The 14430-nt window shown below is 40.9% G+C and overlaps 16 non-coding genes across 16 annotated transcripts; all 16 read left to right on the top strand.

The window, feature by feature from the left end:
- Positions 1-507: 507 nt before the first annotated feature.
- On the top strand, positions 508-579 carry TRNAG-UCC (transfer RNA glycine (anticodon UCC)). Its single transcript has one exon. It is a non-coding gene; the product is annotated as a tRNA-Gly (tRNA).
- Positions 580-818: 239 nt separating this feature from the next.
- On the top strand, positions 819-890 carry TRNAG-UCC (transfer RNA glycine (anticodon UCC)). The gene has a single exon. It is a non-coding gene; the product is annotated as a tRNA-Gly (tRNA).
- A 235-nt stretch (positions 891-1125) lies between these two features.
- On the top strand, positions 1126-1197 carry TRNAR-UCG (transfer RNA arginine (anticodon UCG)). Its single transcript has one exon. It is a non-coding gene; the product is annotated as a tRNA-Arg (tRNA).
- Positions 1198-1747: 550 nt separating this feature from the next.
- On the top strand, positions 1748-1819 carry TRNAG-UCC (transfer RNA glycine (anticodon UCC)). The gene has a single exon. It is a non-coding gene; the product is annotated as a tRNA-Gly (tRNA).
- A 2093-nt stretch (positions 1820-3912) lies between these two features.
- On the top strand, positions 3913-3984 carry TRNAG-UCC (transfer RNA glycine (anticodon UCC)). Its single transcript has one exon. It is a non-coding gene; the product is annotated as a tRNA-Gly (tRNA).
- Positions 3985-5778: 1794 nt separating this feature from the next.
- On the top strand, positions 5779-5850 carry TRNAG-UCC (transfer RNA glycine (anticodon UCC)). The gene has a single exon. It is a non-coding gene; the product is annotated as a tRNA-Gly (tRNA).
- An 861-nt stretch (positions 5851-6711) lies between these two features.
- TRNAG-UCC (transfer RNA glycine (anticodon UCC)) lies at positions 6712-6783 on the top strand. Its single transcript has one exon. It is a non-coding gene; the product is annotated as a tRNA-Gly (tRNA).
- A 239-nt stretch (positions 6784-7022) lies between these two features.
- Positions 7023-7094, top strand: TRNAG-UCC (transfer RNA glycine (anticodon UCC)). The gene has a single exon. It is a non-coding gene; the product is annotated as a tRNA-Gly (tRNA).
- Positions 7095-7333: 239 nt separating this feature from the next.
- TRNAG-UCC (transfer RNA glycine (anticodon UCC)) lies at positions 7334-7405 on the top strand. The gene has a single exon. It is a non-coding gene; the product is annotated as a tRNA-Gly (tRNA).
- Positions 7406-9195: 1790 nt separating this feature from the next.
- TRNAG-UCC (transfer RNA glycine (anticodon UCC)) lies at positions 9196-9267 on the top strand. The gene has a single exon. It is a non-coding gene; the product is annotated as a tRNA-Gly (tRNA).
- A 1479-nt stretch (positions 9268-10746) lies between these two features.
- TRNAG-UCC (transfer RNA glycine (anticodon UCC)) lies at positions 10747-10818 on the top strand. Its single transcript has one exon. It is a non-coding gene; the product is annotated as a tRNA-Gly (tRNA).
- A 1168-nt stretch (positions 10819-11986) lies between these two features.
- TRNAG-UCC (transfer RNA glycine (anticodon UCC)) lies at positions 11987-12058 on the top strand. The gene has a single exon. It is a non-coding gene; the product is annotated as a tRNA-Gly (tRNA).
- A 239-nt stretch (positions 12059-12297) lies between these two features.
- Positions 12298-12369, top strand: TRNAG-UCC (transfer RNA glycine (anticodon UCC)). Its single transcript has one exon. It is a non-coding gene; the product is annotated as a tRNA-Gly (tRNA).
- Positions 12370-12608: 239 nt separating this feature from the next.
- Positions 12609-12680, top strand: TRNAG-UCC (transfer RNA glycine (anticodon UCC)). Its single transcript has one exon. It is a non-coding gene; the product is annotated as a tRNA-Gly (tRNA).
- Positions 12681-12919: 239 nt separating this feature from the next.
- TRNAG-UCC (transfer RNA glycine (anticodon UCC)) lies at positions 12920-12991 on the top strand. The gene has a single exon. It is a non-coding gene; the product is annotated as a tRNA-Gly (tRNA).
- A 239-nt stretch (positions 12992-13230) lies between these two features.
- TRNAG-UCC (transfer RNA glycine (anticodon UCC)) lies at positions 13231-13302 on the top strand. Its single transcript has one exon. It is a non-coding gene; the product is annotated as a tRNA-Gly (tRNA).
- The last annotated feature ends 1128 nt before the right edge of the window (positions 13303-14430 follow it).

The raw sequence follows: 14430 nt of genomic DNA on the forward strand, positions 1-14430 counted from the left end.
TGAAGTGATGTTTCCTAGAAAGTTTTTGAATTTCTCATAGTAGTTTAGGAACATGCAAAAATGCAGCGCTTTTCCTTTTTCCAAACTTTTCTTCGACTCTCTCAATATGGTCTGAAGCAGATTTAGTGTTGTTTCCCTAAACATTGCCTTGATTCTTGCGGCGCTCAGAGAAAGTATGAAAAGGCTGCAAATATGTGCGTTGGTGGTATAGTGGTGAGCATAGCTGCCTTCCAAGCAGTTGACCCGGGGTCGATTCCCGGCCAACGCAACCTCTATCTTTTTTGAACAGTTTTTAAGTAGTCAGAACCAGATGAAGTGATGTTTCCTAGAAAGTTTTTGAATTTCTCATACTAGTGAAAGAACATGCAAAAATGCAGCGCTTTTCCTTTTTCCAAACTTTTCTTCGACTCTCTCAATATGGTCTGAAGCAGATTTAGTGTTGTTTCCCTAAACATTGCCTTGATTCTTGCGGCGCTCAGAGAAAGTATGAAAAGGCTGTAAATATGTGCGTTGGTGGTATAGTGGTGAGCATAGCTGCCTTCCAAGCAGTTGACCCGGGTTCGATTCCCGGCCAACGCAACCTCTATCTTTTTTGAACAGTTTTTAAGTAGTCAGAACCAGAGGAAGTGATGTTTCCTAGAAAGTTTTTGAATTTCTCATACTAGTGAAAGAACATGCAAAAATGCAGCGCTTTTCCTTTTTCCAAACTTTTCTTCGACTCTCTCAATATGGTCTGAAGCAGATTTAGTGTTGTTTCCCTAAACATTGCCTTGATTCTTGCGGCGCTCAGAGAAAGTATGAAAAGGCTGCAAATATGTGCGTTGGTGGTATAGTGGTGAGCATAGCTGCCTTCCAAGCAGTTGACCCGGGTTCGATTCCCGGCCAACGCAACCTCTATCTTTTTTGAACAGTTTTTATGTAGAACCAGATGAAGTGATGTTTCCTAGAAAGTTGTTGAATTTCTCATACTAGTGAAGGAACATGCAAAAATGCAGCGCTTTTCCTTTTTCCAAACTTTTCTTCGACTCTCTCAATATGTTCTGAAGCAGATTTAGTGTTGTTTCCCTAAACATTGCCTTGATTCTTGTGGCGCTCAGAGAAAGTATGAAAAGGCTGCGAATATGTGTGTTGGTGGTATAGTGGTGAGCATAGCTGCCTTCGAAGCAGTTGACCCGGGTTCGATTCCCGGCCAACGCAACCTCTATCTTTTTTGAACAGTTTTTAAGTAGTCAGAACCAGATGAAGTGATGTTTCCTAGAAAGTTTTTGAATTTCTCATACTAGTGAAAGAACATACAAAAATGCAGCGCTTTTCCTTTTTCCAAACTTTTCTTCGACTCTCTCAATATGTTCTGAAGCAGATTTAGTGTTGTTTCCCTAAACATTGCCTTGATTCTTGTGGCGCTCAGAGAAAGTATGAAAAGGCTGCAAAAATGTGCGTTGGTGGTATAGTGGTGAGCATAGCTGCCTTCCAAGCAGTTGACTCGTGTTCGATTCCCGGCCAACGCAACCTCTATCTTTTTTGAACAGTTTTTAAGTAGTCAGAACCAGATGAAGTGATGTTTCCTAGAAAGTTTTTGAATTTCTCATAGTAGTAAAGGAACATGCAAAAATGCAGCGCTTTTCCTTTTTCCAAACTTTTCTTCGACTCTCTCAATATGGTCTGAAGCAGATTTAGTGTTGTTTCCCTAAACATTGCCTTGATGCTTGCGGCGCTCAGAGAAAGTATGAAAAGGCTGCAAATATGTGCGTTGGTGGTATAGTGGTGAGCATAGCTGCCTTCCAAGCAGTTGACCCGGGTTCGATTCCCGGCCAACGCAACCTCTATCTTTTTTGAACAGTTTTTATGTAGAACCAGATGAAATGATGTTTCCTAGAAAGTTGTTGAATTTCTCATACTAGTAAAGGAACATGCAAAAATGCAGCGCTTTTCCTTTTTCCAAACTTTTCTTCGACTCTCTCAATATGTTCTGAAGCAGATTTAGTGTTGTTTCCCTAAACATTGCCTTGATTCTTGTGGCGCTCAGAGAAAGTATGAAAAGGCTGCAAATATGTGCGTTGGTGGTATAGTGGTGAGCATAGCTGCCTTCCAAGCAGTTGTCCCGGGTTCGATTCCCGGCCAACGCAACTTCTAGTGTTTTTGAACAGTTTTTATGTAGAACCAGATGAAGTGATGTTTCCTAGAAAGTTGTTGAATTTCTCATACTAGTGAAAGAACATGGAAAAATGCAGTGCTTTTCCTTTTTCCAAACTTTTCTTCGACTCTCTCAATATGTTCTGAAGCAGATTTAGTGTTGTTTCCCTAAACATTGCCTTGATTCTTGTGGCGCTCAGAGAAAGTATGAAAAGGCTGCAAATATGTGCGTTGGTGGTATAGTGGTGAGCATAGCTGCCTTCCAAGCAGTTGACCCGTGTTCGATTCCCGGCCAACGCAACCTCTATCTTTTTTGAACAGTTTTTAAGTAGTCAGAACCAGATGAAGTGATGTTTCCTAGAAAGTTTTTGAATTTCTCATAGTAGTAAAGGAACATGCAAAAATGCAGCGCTTTTCCTTTTTCCAAACTTTTCTTCGACTCTCTCAATATGGTCTGAAGCAGATTTAGTGTTGTTTCCCTAAACATTGCCTTGATTCTTGCGGCGCTCAGAGAAAGTATGAAAAGGCTGCAAATATGTGCGTTGGTGGTATAGTGGTGAGCATAGCTGCCTTCCAAGCAGTTGACCCGGGTTCGATTCCCGGCCAATGCAACCTCAATCTTTTTTGAACAGTTTTTATGTAGAACCAGATGAAGTGATGTTTCCTAGAAAGTTGTTGAATTTCTCATACTAGTAAAGGAACATGCAAAAATGCAGCGCGTTTCCTTTTTCCAAACTTTTCTTCGACTCTCTCAATATGGTCTGAAGCAGATTTAGTGTTATTTCCCTAAACATTGCCTTGATTTTTGTGGCGCTCAGAGAAAGTATGAAAAGGCTGCAAATATGTGCGTTGGTGGTATAGTGGTGAGCATAGCTGCCTTCCAAGCAGTTGACCTGGGTTCGATTCCCGGCCAACGCAACCTCTATCTTTTTTGAACAGTTTTTAAGTAGTCAGAACCAGATGAAGTGATGTTTCCTAGAAAGTTTTTGAATTTCTCATACTAGTGAAAGAACATACAAAAATGCAGCGCTTTTCCTTTTTCCAAACTTTTCTTCGACTCTCTCAATATGGTCTGAAGCAGATTTAGTGTTGTTTCCCTAAACATTGCCTTGATTCTTGTGGCGCTCAGAGAAAGTATGAAAAGGCTGCAAATATGTGCGTTGGTGGTATAGTGGTGAGCATAGCTGCCTTCCAAGCAGTTGACCCGTGTTCGATTCCCGGCCAACGCAACCTCTATCTTTTTTGAACAGTTTTTAAGTAGTCAGAACCAGATGAAGTGATGTTTCCTAGAAAGTTTTTGAATTTCTCATAGTAGTGAAAGAACATGCAAAAATGCAGCGCTTTTCCTTTTTCCAAACTTTTCTTCGACTCTCTCAATATGGTCTGAAGCAGATTTAGTGTTGTTTCCCTAAACATTGCCTTGATTCTTGTGGCGCTCAGAGAAAGTATGAAAAGGCTGCAAATATGTGCGTTGGTGGTATAGTGGTGAGCATAGCTGCCTTCCAAGCAGTTGACCCGGGGTCGATTCCCGGCCAACGCAACCTCTATCTTTTTTGAACAGTTTTTAAGTAGTCAGAACCAGATGAAGTGATGTTTCCTAGAAAGTTTTTGAATTTCTCATACTAGTGAAAGAACATGCAAAAATGCAGCGCTTTTCCTTTTTCCAAACTTTTCTTCGACTCTCTCAATATGGTCTGAAGCAGATTTAGTGTTGTTTCCCTAAACATTGCCTTGATTCTTGCGGCGCTCAGAGAAAGTATGAAAAGGCTGCAAATATGTGCGTTGGTGGTATAGTGGTGAGCATAGCTGCCTTCCAAGCAGTTGACCCGGGTTCGATTCCCGGCCAACGCAACCTCTATCTTTTTTGAACAGTTTTTAAGTAGTCAGAACCAGATGAAGTGATGTTTCCTAGAAAGTTTTTGAATTTCTCATACTAGTGAAAGAACATGCAAAAATGCAGCGCTTTTCCTTTTTCCAAACTTTTCTTCGACTCTCTCAATATGGTCTGAAGCAGATTTAGTGTTGTTTCCCTAAACATTGCCTTGATTCTTGTGGCGCTCAGAGAAAGTATGAAAAGGCTGCAAATATGTGCGTTGGTGGTATAGTGGTGAGCATAGCTGCCTTCCAAGCAGTTGACTCGTGTTCGATTCCCGGCCAACGCAACCTCTATCTTTTTTGAACAGTTTTTAAGTAGTCAGAACCAGATGAAGTGATGTTTCCTAGAAAGTTTTTGAATTTCTCATAGTAGTAAAGGAACATGCAAAAATGCAGCGCTTTTCCTTTTTCCAAACTTTTCTTCGACTCTCTCAATATGGTCTGAAGCAGATTTAGTGTTGTTTCCCTAAACATTGCCTTGATTCTTGCGGCGCTCAGAGAAAGTATGAAAAGGTTGCAAATATGTGCGTTGGTGGTATAGTGGTGAGCATAGCTGCCTTCCAAGCAGTTGACCCGGGGTCGATTCCCGGCCAACGCAACCTCTATCTTTTTTGAACAGTTTTTAAGTAGTCAGAACCAGATGAAGTGATGTTTCCTAGAAAATTTTTGAATTTCTCATACTAGTGAAAGAACATACAAAAATGCAGCGCTTTTCCTTTTTCCAAACTTTTCTTCGACTCTCTCAATATGTTCTGAAGCAGATTTAGTGTTGTTTCCCTAAACATTGCCTTGATTCTTGTGGCGCTCAGAGAAAGTATGAAAAGGCTGCAAATATGTGCGTTGGTGGTATAGTGGTGAGCCTAGCTGCCTTCCAAGCAGTTGACCCGGGTTCGATTCCCGGCCAACGCAACCTCTATCTTTTTTGAACAGTTTTTAAGTAGTCAGAACCAGATGAAGTGATGTTTCCTAGAAAGTTTTTGAATTTCTCATACTAGTGAAAGAACATACAAAAATGCAGCACTTTTCCTTTTTCCAAACTTTTCTTCGACTCTCTCAATATGTTCTGAAGCAGATTTAGTGTTGTTTCCCTAAACATTGCCTTGATTCTTGTGGCGCTCAGAGAAAGTATGAAAAGGCTGCAAATATGTGCGTTGGTGGTATAGTGGTGAGCATAGCTGCCTTCCAAGCAGTTGACTCGTGTTCGATTCCCGGCCAACGCAACCTCTATCTTTTTTGAACAGTTTTTAAGTAGTCAGAACCAGATGAAGTGATGTTTCCTAGAAAGTTGTTGAATTTCTCATACTAGTAAAGGAACATGAAAAAATGCAGCGCTTTTCCTTTTTCCAAACTATTCTTCGACTCTCTCAATATGTTCTGAAGCAGATTTAGTGTTGTTTCCCTAAACATTGCCTTGATTCTTGTGGCGCTCAGAGAAAGTATGAAAAGGCTGCAAATATGTGCGTTGGTGGTATAGTGGTGAGCATAGCTGCCTTCCAAGCAGTTGACCCGGGTTCGATTCCCGGACAACGCAACCTCTATCTTTTTTGAACAGTTTTTAAGTAGTCAGAACCAGATGAAGTGATGTTTCCTAGAAAGTTTTTGAATTTCTCATACTAGTGAAAGAACATACAAAAATGCAGCGCTTTTCCTTTTTCCAAACTTTTCTTCGACTCTCTCAATATGTTCTGAAGCAGATTTAGTGTTGTTTCCCTAAACATTGCCTTGATTCTTGTGGCGCTCAGAGAAAGTATGAAAAGGCTGCAAATATGTGCGTTGGTGGTATAGTGGTGAGCATAGCTGCCTTCCAAGCAGTTGACCCGGGTTCGATTCCCGGCCAACGCAACCTCTATCTTTTTTGAACAGTTTTTAAGTAGTCAGAACCAGATGAAGTGATGTTTCCTAGAAAGTTTTTGAATTTCTCATAGTAGTAAAGGAACATGCAAAAATGCAGCGCTTTTCCTTTTTCCAAACTTTTCTTCGACTCTCTCAATATGGTCTGAAGCAGATTTAGTGTTGTTTCCCTAAACATTGCCTTGATTCTTGCGGCGCTCAGAGAAAGTATGAAAAGGCTGCAAATATGTGCGTTGGTGGTATAGTGGTGAGCATAGCTGCCTTCCAAGCAGTTGACCCGGGGTCGATTCCCGGCCAATGCAACCTCTATCTTTTTTGAACAGTTTTTAAGTAGTCAGAACCAGATGAAGTGATGTTTCCTAGAAAGTTTTTGAATTTCTCATACTAGTGAAAGAACATGCAAAAATGCAGCGCTTTTCCTTTTTCCAAACTTTTCTTCGACTCTCTCAATATGGTCTGAAGCAGATTTAGTGTTGTTTCCCTAAACATTGCCTTGATTCTTGCGGCGCTCAGAGAAAGTATGAAAAGGCTGCAAATATGTGCGTTGGTGGTATAGTGGTGAGCATAGCTGCCTTCCAAGCAGTTGACCCGGGTTCAATTCCCGGCCAACGCAACCTCTATCTTTTTTGAACAGTTTTTAAGTAGTCAGAACCAGATGAAGTGATGTTTCCTAGAAAGTTTTTGAATTTCTCATACTAGTGAAAGAACATGCAAAAATGCAGCGCTTTTCCTTTTTCCAAACTTTTCTTCGACTCTCTCAATATGGTCTGAAGCAGATTTAGTGTTGTTTCCCTAAACATTGCCTTGATTCTTGTGGCGCTCAGAGAAAGTATGAAAAGGCTGCAAATATGTGCGTTGGTGGTATAGTGGTGAGCATAGCTGCCTTCCAAGCAGTTGACCCGGGTTCGATTCCCGGCCAACGCAACCTCTATCTTTTTTGAACAGTTTTTAAGTAGTCAGAACCAGATGAAGTGATGTTTCCTAGAAAGTTTTTGAATTTCTCATACTAGTAAAGGAACATGCAAAAATGCAGCGCTTTTCCTTTTTCCAAACTTTTCTTCGACTCTCTCAATATGGTCTGAAGCAGATTTAGTGTTGTTTCCCTAAACATTGCCTTGATTCTTGTGGCGCTCAGAGAAAGTATGAAAAGGCTGCAAATATGTGCGTTGGTGGTATAGTGGTGAGCATAGCTGCCTTCCAAGCAGTTGACCCGGGTTCGATTCCCGGCCAACGCAACCTCTATCTTTTTTGAACAGTTTTTAAGTAGTCAGAACCAGATGAAGTGATGTTTCCTAGAAAGTTTTTGAATTTCTCATACTAGTGAAAGAACATACAAAAATGCAGCGCTTTTCCTTTTTCCAAACTTTTCTTCGACTCTCTCAATATGGTCTGAAGCAGATTTAGTGTTGTTTCCCTAAACATTGCCTTGAATCTTGTGGCGCTCAGAGAAAGTATGAAAAGGCTGCAAATATGTGCGTTGGTGGTATAGTGGTGAGCATAGCTGCCTTCCAAGCAGTTGACCCGGGTTCGATTCCCGGCCAACGCAACCTCTATCTTTTTTGAACAGTTTTTAAGTAGTCAGAACCAGATGAAGTGATGTTTCCTAGAAAGTTTTTGAATTTCTCATAGTAGTAAAGGAACATGCAAAAATGCAGCGCTTTTCCTTTTTCCAAACTTTTCTTCGACTCTCTCAATATGGTCTGAAGCAGATTTAGTGTTGTTTCCCTAAACATTGCCTTGATTCTTGCGGCGCTCAGAGAAAGTATGAAAAGGCTGCAAATATGTGCGTTGGTTGTATAGTGATGAGCATAGCTGCCTTCCAAGCAGTTGACCCGGGTTCGATTCCCGGCCAACGCAAACTCTATCTTTTTTGAACAGTTTTTAAGTAGTCAGAACCAGATGAAGTGATGTTTCCTAGAAAGTTTTTGAATTTCTCATACTAGTGAAGGAACATGCAAAAATGCAGCGCTTTTCCTTTTTCCAAACTTTTCTTCGACTCTCTCAATATGGTCTCAAGCAGATTTAGTGTTGTTTCCCTAAACATTGCCTTGATTCTTGTGGCGCTCAGAGAAAGTATGAAAAGGTTGCAAATATGTGCGTTGATGGTATAGTGGTGAGCATAGCTGCCTTCCAAGCAGTTGACCTGGGTTCGATTCCCGGCCAACGCAACCTCTATCTTTTTTGAACAGTTTTTATGTAGAACCAGATGAAGTGATGTTTCCTAGAAAGTTGTTGAATTTCTCATAGTAGTAAAGGAACATGCAAAAATGCAGCGCTTTTCCTTTTTCCAAACTTTTCTTCGACTCTCTCAATATGGTCTGAAGCAGATTTAGTGTTGTTTCCCTAAACATTGCCTTGATTCTTGCGGCGCTCAGAGAAAGTATGAAAATGCTGCAAATATGTGCGTTGGTGGTATAGTGGTGAGCATAGCTGCCTTCCAAGCAGTTGACACGGGTTCGATTCCCTGCCAACGCAACCTCTATCTTTTTTGAACAGTTTTTAAGTAGTCAGAACCAGATGAAGTGATGTTTCCTAGAAAGTTTTTGAATTTCTCATAGTAGTAAAGGAACATGCAAAAATGCAGCGCTTTTCCTTTTTCCAAACTTTTCTTCGACTCTCTCATTATGGTCTGAAGCAGATTTAGTGTTGTTTCTCTAAACATTGCCTTGATTCTTGTGGCGCTCAGAGAAAGTATGAAAAGGCTGCAAATATGTGTGTTGGTGGTATAGTGGTGAGCATAGCTGCCTTCCAAGCAGTTGACCCGGGTTCGATTCCCGGACAACGCAACCTCTATCTTTTTTGAACAGTTTTTAAGTAGTCAGAACCAGATGAAGTGATGTTTCCTAGAAAGTTTTTGAATTTCTAATACTAGTAAAGGAACATGCAAAAATGCAGCGCTTTTCCTTTTTCCAAACTTTTCTTCGACTCTCTCAATATGTTCTGAAGCAGATTTAGTGTTGTTTCCCTAAACATTGCCTTGATTCTTGTGGCGCTCAGAGAAAGTATGAAAAGGCTGCAAATATGTGCGTTGGTGGTATAGTGGTGAGCATAGCTGCCTTCCAAGCAGCTGCCCCGGGTTTGATTCCCGGCCAACGCAAACTCTATCTTTTTTGAACAGTTTTTAAGTAGTCAGAACCAGATGAAGTGATGTTTCCTAGAAAGTTGTTGAATTTCTCATACTAGTAAAGGAACATGCAAAAATGCAGCGCTTTTCCTTTTTCCAAACTTTTCTTCGACTCTCTCATTATGGTCTGAAGCAGATTTAGTGTTGTTTCCCTAAACATTGCCTTGATTCTTGTGGCGCTCAGAGAAAGTATCAAAAGGCTGCAAATATGTGCGTTGGTGGTATAGTGGTGAGCATAGCTGCCTTCCAAGCAGTTGACCCGGGTTCGATTCCCGGCCAACGCAACCTCTATCTTTTTTGAACAGTTTTTATGTAGAACCAGATGAAGTGATGTTTCCTAGAAAGTTGTTGAATTTCTCATACTAGTAAAGGAACATGCAAAAATGCAGCGCGTTTCCTTTTTCCAAACTTTTCTTCGACTCTCTCAATATGGTCTGAAGCAGATTTAGTGTTGTTTACCTAAACATTGCCTTGATTCTTGTGGCGCTCAGAGAAAGTATGAAAAGGCTGCAAGTATGTGCGTTGGTGGTATAGTGGTGAGCATAGCTGCCTTCCAAGCAGTTGACCCGGGTTCGATTCCCGGCCTACGCAACCTCTATCTTTTTTGAACAGTTTTTAAGTAGTCAGAACCAGATGAAGTGATGTTTCCTAGAAAGTTTTTGAATTTCTCATACTAGTGAAAGAACATACAAAAATGCAGCGCTTTTCCTTTTTCCAAACTTTTCTTCGACTCTCTCAATATGTTCTGAAGCAGATTTAGTGTTGTTTCCCTAAACATTGCCTTGATTCTTGTGGCGCTCAGAGAAAGTATGAAAAGGCTGCAAATATGTGCGTTGGTGGTATAGTGGTGAGCATAGCTGCCTTCCAAGCAGTTGACCCGTGGTCGATTCCCGGCCAACGCAACCTCTATCTTTTTTGAACAGTTTTTAAGTAGTCAGAACCAGATGAAGTGATGTTTCCTAGAAAGTTTTTGAATTTCTCATAGTAGTTTAGGAACATGCAAAAATGCAGCGCTTTTCCTTTTTCCAAACTTTTCTTCGACTCTCTCAATATGGTCTGAAGCAGATTTAGTGTTGTTTCCCTAAACATTGCCTTGATTCTTGCGGCGCTCAGAGAAAGTATGAAAAGGCTGCAAATATGTGCGTTGGTGGTATAGTGGTGAGCATAGCTGCCTTCCAAGCAGTTGACCCGGGGTCGATTCCCGGCCAACGCAACCTCTATCTTTTTTGAACAGTTTTTAAGTAGTCAGAACCAGATGAAGTGATGTTTCCTAGAAAGTTTTTGAATTTCTCATACTAGTGAAAGAACATGCAAAAATGCAGCGCTTTTCCTTTTTCCAAACTTTTCTTCGACTCTCTCAATATGGTCTGAAGCAGATTTAGTGTTGTTTCCCTAAACATTGCCTTGATTCTTGTGGCGCTCAGAGAAAGTATGAAAAGGCTGCAAATATGTGCGTTGGTGGTATAGTGCAGAGCATAGCTGCCTTCCAAGCAGCTGCCCCGGGTTTGATTCCCGGCCAACGCAAACTCTATCTTTTTTGAACAGTTTTTAAGTAGTCAGAACCAGATGAAGTGATGTTTCCTAGAAAGTTGTTGAATTTCTCATACTAGTAAAGGAACATGCAAAAATGCAGCGCTTTTCCTTTTTCCAAACTTTTCTTCGACTCTCTCATTATGGTCTGAAGCAGATTTAGTGTTGTTTCCCTAAACATTGCCTTGATTCTTGTGGCGCTCAGAGAAAGTATCAAAAGGCTGCAAATATGTGCGTTGGTGGTATAGTGGTGAGCATAGCTGCCTTCCAAGCAGTTGACCCGGGTTCGATTCCCGGCCAACGCAACCTCTATCTTTTTTGAACAGTTTTTATGTAGAGCCAGATGAAGTGATGTTTCCTAGAAAGTTGTTGAATTTCTCATACTAGTAAAGGAACATGCAAAAATGCAGCGCGTTTCCTTTTTCCAAACTTTTCTTCGACTCTCTCAATATGGTCTGAAGCAGATTTAGTGTTGTTTACCTAAACATTGCCTTGATTCTTGTGGCGCTCAGAGAAAGTATGAAAAGGCTGCAAGTATGTGCGTTGGTGGTATAGTGGTGAGCATAGCTGCCTTCCAAGCAGTTGACCCGGGTTCGATTCCCGGCCTACGCAACCTCTATCTTTTTTGAACAGTTTTTAAGTAGTCAGAACCAGATGAAGTGATGTTTCCTAGAAAGTTTTTGAATTTCTCATACTAGTGAAAGAACATACAAAAATGCAGCGCTTTTCCTTTTTCCAAACTTTTCTTCGACTCTCTCAATATGTTCTGAAGCAGATTTAGTGTTGTTTCCCTAAACATTGCCTTGATTCTTGTGGCGCTCAGAGAAAGTATGAAAAGGCTGCAAATATGTGCGTTGGTGGTATAGTGGTGAGCATAGCTGCCTTCCAAGCAGTTGACCCGTGGTCGATTCCCGGCCAACGCAACCTCTATCTTTTTTGAACAGTTTTTAAGTAGTCAGAACCAGATGAAGTGATGTTTCCTAGAAAGTTTTTGAATTTCTCATAGTAGTTTAGGAACATGCAAAAATGCAGCGCTTTTCCTTTTTCCAAACTTTTCTTCGACTCTCTCAATATGGTCTGAAGCAGATTTAGTGTTGTTTCCCTAAACATTGCCTTGATTCTTGCGGCGCTCAGAGAAAGTATGAAAAGGCTGCAAATATGTGCGTTGGTGGTATAGTGGTGAGCATAGCTGCCTTCCAAGCAGTTGACCCGGGGTCGATTCCCGGCCAACGCAACCTCTATCTTTTTTGAACAGTTTTTAAGTAGTCAGAACCAGATGAAGTGATGTTTCCTAGAAAGTTTTTGAATTTCTCATACTAGTGAAAGAACATGCAAAAATGCAGCGCTTTTCCTTTTTCCAAACTTTTCTTCGACTCTCTCAATATGGTCTGAAGCAGATTTAGTGTTGTTTCCCTAAACATTGCCTTGATTCTTGCGGCGCTCAGAGAAAGTATGAAAAGGCTGCAAATATGTGCGTTGGTGGTATAGTGGTGAGCATAGCTGCCTTCCAAGCAGTTGACCCGGGTTCGATTCCCGGCCAACGCAACCTCTATCTTTTTTGAACAGTTTTTAAGTAGTCAGAACCAGATGAAGTGATGTTTCCTAGAAAGTTTTTGAATTTCTCATACTAGTGAAAGAACATGCAAAAATGCAGCGCTTTTCCTTTTTCCAAACTTTTCTTCGACTCTCTCAATATGGTCTGAAGCAGATTTAGTGTTGTTTCCCTAAACATTGCCTTGATTCTTGTGGCGCTCAGAGAAAGTATGAAAAGGCTGCAAATATGTGCGTTGGTGGTATAGTGGTGAGCATAGCTGCCTTCCAAGCAGTTGACCCGGGTTCGATTCCCGGCCAACGCAACCTCTATCTTTTTTGAACAGTTTTTAAGTAGTCAGAACCAGATGAAGTGATGTTTCCTAGAAAGTTTTTGAATTTCTCATAGTAGTAAAGGAACATGCAAAAATGCAGCGCTTTTCCTTTTTCCAAACTTTTCTTCGACTCTCTCAATATGGTCTGAAGCAGATTTAGTGTTGTTTCCCTAAACATTGCCTTGATTCTTGCGGCGCTCAGAGAAAGTATGAAAACGCTGCAAATATGTGCGTTGGTGGTATAGTGGTGAGCATAGCTGCCTTCCAAGCAGTTGACCCGGGTTCGATTCCCGGCCAACGCAACCTCTATCTTTTTTGAACAGTTTTTAAGTAGTCAGAACCAGATGAAGTGATGTTTCCTAGAAAGTTGTTGAATTTCTCATACTAGTGAAAGAACATGCAAAAATGCAGCGCTTTTCCTTTTTCCAAACTTTTCTTCGACTCTCTCAATATGGTCTGAAGCAGATTTAGTGTTGTTTCCCTAAACATTGCCTTGATGCTTGCGGCGCTCAGAGAAAGTATGAAAAGGCTGCAAATATGTGCGTTGGTGGTATAGTGGTGAGCATAGCTGCCTTCCAAGCAGTTGACCCGGGTTCGATTCCCGGCCAACGCAACCTCTATCTTTTTTGAACAGTTTTTAAGTAGTCAGAACCAGATGAAGTGATGTTTCCTAGAAAGTTTTTGAATTTCTCATACTAGTAAAGGAACATGCAAAAATGCAGCGCTTTTCCTTTTTCCAAACTTTTCTTCGACTCTCTCAATATGTTCTGAAGCAGATTTAGTGTTGTTTCCCTAAACATTGCCTTGATTCTTGTGGCGCTCAGAGAAAGTATGAAAAGGCTGCAAATATGTGCGTTGGTGGTATAGTGGTGAGCATAGCTGCCTTCCAAGCAGTTGACCCGGGTTCGATTCCCGGCCAACGCAACCTCTATCTTTTTTGAACAGTTTTTAAGTAGTCAGAACCAGATGAAGTGATGTTTCCTAGAAAGTTTTTGAATTTCTCATACTAGTGAAAGAACATACAAAAATGCAGCGCTTTTCCTTTTTCCAAACTTTTCTTCGACTCTCTCAATATGTTCTGAAGCAGATTTAGTGTTGTTTCCCTAAACATTGCCTTGATTCTTGTGGCGCTCAGAGAAAGTATGAAAAGGCTGCAAATATGTGCGTTGGTGGTATAGTGGTGAGCATAGCTGCCTTCCAAGCAGTTGACCCGTGTTTGATTCCCGGCCAACGCAACCTCTATCTTTTTTGAACAGTTTTTAAGTAGTCAGAACCAGATGAAGTGATGTTTCCTAGAAAGTTTTTGAATTTCTCATACTAGTGAAAGAACATACAAAAATGCAGCGCTTTTCCTTTTTCCAAACTTTTCTTCGACTCTCTCAATATGTTCTGAAGCAGATTTAGTGTTGTTTCCCTAAACATTGCCTTGATTCTTGTGGCGCTCAGAGAAAGTATGAAAAGGCTGCAAATATGTGCGTTGGTGGTATAGTGGTGAGCATAGCTGCCTTCCAAGCAGTTGACTCGTGTTCGATTCCCGGCCAACGCAACCTCTATCTTTTTTGAACAGTTTTTAAGTAGTCAGAACCAGATGAAGTGATGTTTCCTAGAAAGTTGTTGAATTTCTCATACTAGTAAAGGAACATGCAAAAATGCAGCGCTTTTCCTTTTTCCAAACTTTTCTTCGACTCTCTCAATATGGTCTGAAGCAGATTTAGTGTTGTTTCCCTAAACATTGCCTTGATTCTTGCGGCGCTCAGAGAAAGTATGAAAAGGCTGCAAATATGTGCGTTGGTGGTATAGTGGTGAGCATAGCTGCCTTCCAAGCAGTTGACCCGGGTTGATTCCCGGCCAACGCAACCTCTATCTTTTTTGAACAGTTTTTATGTAGAACCAGATGAAGTGATGTTTCCTAGAAAGTTGTTGAATTTCTCATACTAGTAAAGGAACATGCAAAAATGCAGCGCTTTTCCTTTTTCCAAACTTTTCTTCGACTCTCTCAATATGTTCTGAAGCAGATTTAGTGTTGTTTCCCTAAACATTGCCTTGATTCTT

This window comes from Engystomops pustulosus, chromosome 3, assembly GCF_040894005.1.
Source record: "Engystomops pustulosus chromosome 3, aEngPut4.maternal, whole genome shotgun sequence".
NCBI classification, from domain to species: Eukaryota; Metazoa; Chordata; class Amphibia; order Anura; family Leptodactylidae; genus Engystomops; species Engystomops pustulosus.